Source organism: Pistacia vera, unplaced genomic scaffold (assembly GCF_008641045.1).
Source record: "Pistacia vera cultivar Batoury unplaced genomic scaffold, PisVer_v2 Contig574, whole genome shotgun sequence".
Taxonomy (NCBI): Eukaryota; Viridiplantae; Streptophyta; class Magnoliopsida; order Sapindales; family Anacardiaceae; genus Pistacia; species Pistacia vera.
Genome location: NW_022196417.1, coordinates 182,790 through 189,591, shown reverse-complemented (window position 1 = coordinate 189,591; position 6,802 = coordinate 182,790). Strand labels below are relative to the sequence as shown.

At 37.0% G+C, this 6,802-nt stretch overlaps 1 non-coding gene across 1 annotated transcript; it reads left to right on the top strand.

The window, feature by feature from the left end:
* Positions 1 to 1,464: 1,464 nt before the first annotated feature.
* On the top strand, positions 1,465 to 1,571 carry LOC116109178. The gene has a single exon (XR_004124739.1). It is a non-coding gene; the product is annotated as a small nucleolar RNA R71 (small nucleolar RNA).
* Positions 1,572 to 6,802: the final 5,231 nt, after the last annotated feature.

The following is a 6,802-nucleotide window of genomic DNA, read 5'->3' as shown; positions in this document are numbered from 1 at the left end:
TAGAGGAATTTCCTTATCCTCTTCCATATCCAGAACCACAACCAGCTGGAAAAATTATCTTATCGACCTTCACCAACACATCTTCCACTATCCCCTCGGATGCTTTATGGACCTATCCGCTAGTTGAACGACATGGTCGTTGGCTTCACTTCACCATTCCCAATCTCCTGAAACAGAAAAGGGCATTAAATTAATACTAGCACCTAAATCACATAAAACATGATCAAACATAATATCTCCTATGATGCAAGGAATGTAAAACTCCTTGGATCTTTGAGCTTCGGGGGAACTTCTTCTGGAGAATGCACTGCACTCCTCCGTAAGCATCACCGTTTCCTCATCTTCTAACTTCCTTTTGTTCAATAGGATTTCCTTAAGGAACTTCGCGTAGCTCGGCATCTGCTGCAATGCATCTGCAAAAGAATGTTAATATGCAATTTTTTAAATTTCAATAAATTTTGAAAACTGCTTATCCTTATTCTTTTTCTTCAGTCTTTGAGGAAAGGCACCGTGGAGTGGGTGTGTGCCAACTCTGGTGGTATCTTGGGAATGACATTTTCTCCTCTTTTCTTTGCCTTTCTTCTTCTTCTGTCTCTTCCCTCAAATCGCTGGGTTTCTCCTCAACATAACTCTTCATCAACTCCTCTTCAGATTCTTCCTTCCAGCTTGTTCATCTTCTTCAAAACTATCCCACTCCCAAAACTATGGCATTTGCTTGCTCACATGGGTTTCACTGTTTTGCTTTGTAAGGAACCCTGCAGTCTCTCATTTAACTTTTTGGCCAATTAGCCCATCTGTACCTCAAGTTCCGAAGGACGCCCCTGTATTTCTGAATTCGTCCTCGTCTCATTCATAAAACCCGTGGTCTCCTACATGAATTTACAAACATGTCCTCCAACTTTGTCACCTTGGTCTCCCGGTTCATTTTCACCCCCGCTGGTTATTGGCAATGTCCCTTGGTTCCATTGATTATTTTGCTGGTTCTGATTGCCCCAACCTATATTGAATGATTTCTCCACCCCAGATTGTATGTTGTTGGTACGGGTTGTTTGGTTGCCTCTGATTTCTTGCCAAGTAGTTTCACTTGCTCTGATGATAAGATGATGAAGCAAATGTGTTCCCCACTTGACACTCGCTGCTCATATGGTTCCCATCACAAAATCACGAGTTAGTTGGGTGCTTGAATAGAGTTTACCTACATACTTCCAATTGCTCTGAAGTGCCGTGAGTTAGGCTGAGATGGCTTTGAGACATCAACTTCATGAAGACCCGTAGATTTTCTTGATATTGTTCTTCATTTGGTCCTTGTAGTTATTGCTTGCCAAAACCTCAACAACACATAAGCCTCCTCTGGGTGTCTTATTCTGCTAGGCTCCTCTTGATGCTGCATCCACCATGGTTTGCACGTTACCCATCGTCCATTTTAGTCCATTGTAGAAAGTTTGGACTTGAAGCCAAACTGGCAACCCATGGTGTAGACATTTCCTCATCAATTCCTTGTACCTCTCCCAGGCCTCATACAATGAGTCGAATTCATCTCGTAGAAATGATGTGATATCATTTCTCAGTTTTGCTGATTTTGATAGAGGGAAGAACGTGGTCAGGAACTTCTGTGCTAGATCATTCCAAGTTGTGACAGTCCCCGCTAGTAATGCCATTAACCACCCATTTGCTTTATCCCCCAATGAGAATGGGAATAACCTCAACCTAATGGCGCCATCTGACACTGCGTTTGACTTGAAGGTGTCACAAATTTCCAAGAAGTTCACAATATGCTGATTCGGATCTTCCTTCAAATCCCCATTAAACCTTACCGACTGTTGGATCATCTTAATGATAGTCGGCTTAATCTCAAAGTTGTTGGCTTGCACTGTAGGCCTAGTGATACTTGACCCACTACCATTAACCGTAGGAACTGAGAATTCCCTTAGTGTCTTGTTTTCTGGTTCTGCCATTTCAACAACTATTTCTTCTGATTCAACCACTAAATCCTCTCTTTCTCATCTCTCTTTGTTAAGTCGTCTGGCAGTTCTCTCAATCTCAAGATCAATAGGAACCACTGGCTGACGTCTCGCTCTTCGCATAAACTATATAGAATTAACAAGAGAAATTGAGATCACAAACCAACTGAAAATTGAAAACAAAAATTAAAACTTCAATCTAGCTAACTATAGAAAAACTCAATGTTAACTTAAAGCTCAATCCCCGGTAACGGCGCCAAAAAATTGATGCGTGTTTCCTACAACATGCAACATGTAACAAGTGTACTAGTCGCACAAGTAATAGAGTGATGAGTGAGTATAGTTCCCATGGGGATTGTTGCTAAGCACTAAGTTTTCTACCATTTCAAGTTGAAGCAATCGAATTCTTTTGGATTTAAGGGAGCAATTTAAACTATAACTAAAACAAAACTTTACTAAAATAAACTTAAACTATGAAAGCAATATTTAAAACGGGATAAATCAATTCAAACAAACGGGTAGGGTTTTGACTTCATTCAAACTCTATGGGTTAAACCTAAAGAATCAAACTAAATTCATATTCACATGCATTGATTGTAAATCGAGTCTCTAAGGTGTCCAACATACCTTCTCAGGCTATGTTTTCCTACCTTTCCCTATTAACCTTCCGCACCAACAAATTGAAAGTTAATAAATCTAAGCTCATTAAGCACAAGAATCCTAGATTGATTTCATTGGTTCTTGAATCTATCTCTAGCATCCAATAATACAATGGTGATTACCCAAGAAGCTTAACATGAATTATCTCTCAATCTCATAATGTTCATCACATAAAAACAATAAATATAGAATAAACACACAATCAAAGCAAAATCATATGAAATTAATAATCATCAACTCTCTAACCCATAAGAATCCGAACTACATCAAAACCCTAACCCAAAATAGGTGAGTTCATGGCTAAATCAATAAAACAATTAAAAGAAACAAAAAATTCCAAGTTCAACATCATGGACACATGAGAAAAGGAAAAGAATCTTCCCAATTGACGAATCCATTGATTTCACCTCGAATCTTCACACTTTGTTTAATCCAAAAATCACTCAAAAATGAATCTAAGAAAATGTGAAAACTGCTCTCTATCTCTCCACCAACGTCCTAACAAAAAGATTAAGTCTTTCTTTTATACCTCGCCCAAAATCTTAAAACTCAACCTAAAAACAAAACTATGCGTTTTACAAAAACTGGAGATTGCAGACTTTGCCGCGACGAAGAAGGAATCTCGTCACGGCGACAAAGGAGATGTATCTAGTGCGTGTCTGGCCTATTTCACCGCGACAAAGCTTCCTGAAGAATTCTAAAATTACAGAATTACCCTCCGCTTGCTTCTAAGTCCAAAAACTCTAAATCTGCCTTTATTCGCTCAAAATTTCCATTTTAACTTGAAGCACGAAATGTAAGGGATTAAGTAGCAATTCAGGCAAAAATAACTAAGAAGTATCTGAAATCCGGCCTAAAAGCTTAAATAAACTAGTATAATCCTCGGATTATCCAAGGCATCATGGCCACTCGATAGATTCGGATTCAGCAAAGTAGCTACCTGTCAACGATATGGTTACCGTATAATTCGATCCTTTCATCATACGTTATCTCGACGAGACGAGACGAGACGAGACGAAGGCATAGAAATAGTGTCAACCTTCGGTTACTCTCGATATTATGTATTCAGTTTCTGGACCAATGACCTGTATTATAATCCGGATAAAGCAACAACTCAATCCCACTGTGGCCACAGTTTTAATGTCATTGTCATACACTAAATTGCACCATGAGATAACTTCTCTCGTACCTGGGAGTGATGAATCCTCTGTCAATCCACCATAGTCTTGATACACTCCTTGATGTAGCTAATCACCATTGTATTAACCGCTCTGAATAGAACTATGTTAGGCTAGTGTCAACTACACCAATCGGTGCATAAAGCGCTCCGGTGATCTCAAGTCTAAGGATCACATGTACCACAATTCGTTAGAGGATTTATTCCACAGACACTGGGATTACCATACATATGGAATCCTCTGGTGGGTCAATCCAGTAAACTTGCTACGGTATATCCGCCTACAGCAAGCACCCATGTGTTGCATCAGGTTGTCACCAAACAACCTTGACAAGTGAGATCAGTCATTGTCCTTTGACAGGGTCGTTCAACACTATGATAGCCTTACCGTATTATCTGTGCCCTTACTTGAGAATAATACTAGGGCCACGAATGTTTCTAGAATGGCCACCATATGTGGTCATAGGGTTCTCACTATCAAGATTTGAAACACTTGATACCCTCGTCACAGTTCTACCATTCTAAGGACATATATCAATACATATTGCAATAATAATGATTTACGCGATATAGAATAAAATGCCTTTTATTATTGATTAATGAACATTATTTCAAAGAGTCAATTCTACAATAATTGATTAGCTCTAGGGCATCTACTCTAATAGAACCAGAATCAGGTTTCACAGGATTGGAGACTGATGTAGGTAAAATAGAAGTCTATACAGGCGTTAATGATTCTGACTTGGAATCACTGCTTGATCCTGCTTTATACAGTACTTCAGAATCAAGTCTTTGAATAAATTTCATCAAGTTTTTTGGAGCCATTATTACAATCAAAATAAACGACAATATTACAATATATACTAAACACAATAAGATAACATACCACTGGCATTTCATAGCATGGATTCATAAAACAATGATAGCCTTACAATATATACTAAACACAATGAGATAATAAACGAAATTGTAACGAGAAAAACACCAACTTCAGTAGTAGATTTACTGACGAGATAATATGTAACACAACTACCAAAACAACAGATAAACAACCCAAGCAGAACAAACAAAATCGTAATAAAAAGCACACCAATTTCAGTAGGAAAAAGATCGACAGAATAATCTACAACACAACTGCCAAAGTAACAAATAAACAAGGCGAATACAATAAATTATTAGCACAACTATCTAAGAACAACTTCTTATAACAATAATAAAAAATCTCAGAGCTATGTAAGAATAACATGCACTTTAATCAAAGTTAAAATCGATGACAAATTAAATAGACCAATGTAAAGTAAAAAATGGCATTGTTACTGTAACTAAAGAAAATGTACTTACTTATCTTAAATTCAGTCAACAATAAAAGATGGATGTAGAAAATGCGACAAACAAACTAGGACAAATGATCTCAATGCTAAAACTGATAGAGAAAACCCTAAATCCCAAAATTTACTTCAAGTAATTAAATATCAACAACGTTTTAAACAACAACGTTTTTCATTACTTACGAAGTTTACAAAGCCGAAACGACAGCGCACTGTAAAACTTTAATATTACCATTTCAGCCGAGCAATATTAGTGCCACTTAATATAAAACTATAAAGGAAGGAAAATTAAATATTCCTTCAAAATCTCACTACCAAATACTTAATCTCACAATACAAATGAATTTGACACTAACGTTTACAGAAGTAATAGAATTTCAAATTCAATAACATAAGCAATAACAATTCCCTACATAAAATAACATGAATCAGAAACAGTATTTCCAATTCAAGGTGGAAAAAATGTAAATATATAAATATAATGTAACACCCACATCAAGGTACGTAATTTTACTTATGCCCTAATACCCTTAGTTGGATTTCTTTGAAGTTACCTTAGACAAATGTGAAGAAAATTCCTTAAAGTTCATTAGGGGTTAAAGGGTCTTTTCACTCATAATTAGATGAAAAAGTGGGAAGTGAAAGGAAGCAAAATAATGTGAAGAAGATAATAAAAATGAGGGTATTTTGGTAATTGACTAAAGGATATAGATGGAATTTCATAGAAAGTGCACGGGCAAAATGGGAATATATGCATATAATATTAGATATAAGGTTTCATTGAAGAAACCCTAGCCATATATGCAGCCCTTGTTCACGCCACCTTCACCCCATTTTCTCTCAATTTTCCTTACTAAATTTCAAAGGGAAATCATAGGATTTGGCTTGGATTTTTGGAGATTTTCAATCCTAAAGCATCCAAAGGTGAGATTCTAGCACAAGGTGTGTGATCAACCTTTAAAGTTTTAAATTCTTATGGTTTTTATATGATCTAGATCCAAGAGGAAGAGACTTTTAGCAAAAGGATGTTATATCACACATTCAAGGTAAGTGAACCCAATTTTAGCCTTGATTTGAGCAAGACTTGTGTAGTATGATTCTTGCATGTTTTTATGTGATTGTATGTGAGAATTGTTGCTATTTTTGATGATGAATGATGTGTAATTTCCAGCGTGAGAAGTTGTGTAACACCCCACTTGAGGTACGTAGTTAAGATTTGATGAATGGCTTGAATGTTTGTTGATTTATCCTCATTTGAGTCTGTATGTTGTTAATATTGCTTGGTTTATCCTTGGTTGAAAGGGTGTCTTGGTTTGGTTGAGTGAATGCCCTGAAAATTGTAAGACTTGGCGAAATATTGAGGTTACAGTCTTCGCCGCGGCGATGAGGTGCTACAACCCCGTGTAGCTACTGTGAGCTTTCGTCAGGGCGAAGAAAATAGCTTCACTGCAGTGAAGACTGGACTGAATGTTCCCCTTGAGTTTTTGAGAATTCTTCCTTTTGAGACTCAATGACCATTCTACCATTTTTTAGCAGGAAAAGTAGGGAGTGAAATGTAAGAAAATTGCATGGAGAATAGTTTGAATGGGGTTGTGTTTGCAAAGAATGAAAGGTCTTAGATGGAATTTCAAAGAAAGAGCAAGGGTATTTTGGGAAAGAGTGGAGAAAATATGAGA